The following is a 657-nucleotide window of genomic DNA, read 5'->3' as shown; positions in this document are numbered from 1 at the left end:
ATCTCTGTCTCTGTCTCTCTCCCTTGACTCTTTTGTCAGTTGAATTGCTTCTTTCATATAGAAGAACAAATGAGGACAGAGAGATATAACGGGTTCTTCTCAAACTACTCCCTGTTGGGCAGTGGAGTAGAAGTCTCTTATTTATGGAGACATGGGGAGATTGGTGATAAACATTCTCCTTCCAAATGCTATTGTTTTACTTATCTTTTCCCAATGATAATTTAAAGTTTAAACTTTAGGAAAGAGCCTATTCAGTTACAAATTTGAAATTAGTGAATTAGTACAAATTAATGAGACTTTTTTTTATAAAGGAATGACCTGTGCTTTTAAAACCAGAATGGTATTTAAAATGAGGCATTCATAGGTTTGTTGTTTATAGAAGTTTCCTCAATCCAGCAAAATTTTGTACTTTGAAGACTTAACTAAGAGTGAGACAATATAAAACTGGTTTCCTTACTCAGAATAGTATTCTTTTGTTTTCTCAGTTTTCCAATTAAATGTCTCAGAGAAGGCACAAAATAGCATGTTCAATCAGCTTGGTAAAATAATGAACTTATTAGCGAGGGCATAGATTAATACTTGAAAAAGTATACTTTTTCGGCTCACAGCAAAACCTCACAGTAAACCTGAAATTGCTCTAAAAAAATAAAATCTATT

Source organism: Propithecus coquereli, unplaced genomic scaffold (genome assembly GCF_000956105.1).
Source record: "Propithecus coquereli isolate 6110/MARCELLA unplaced genomic scaffold, Pcoq_1.0 Scaffold194, whole genome shotgun sequence".
Lineage (NCBI taxonomy): Eukaryota > Metazoa > Chordata > Mammalia > Primates > Indriidae > Propithecus > Propithecus coquereli.
Note: the sequence above shows the minus strand (reverse complement) of the source record.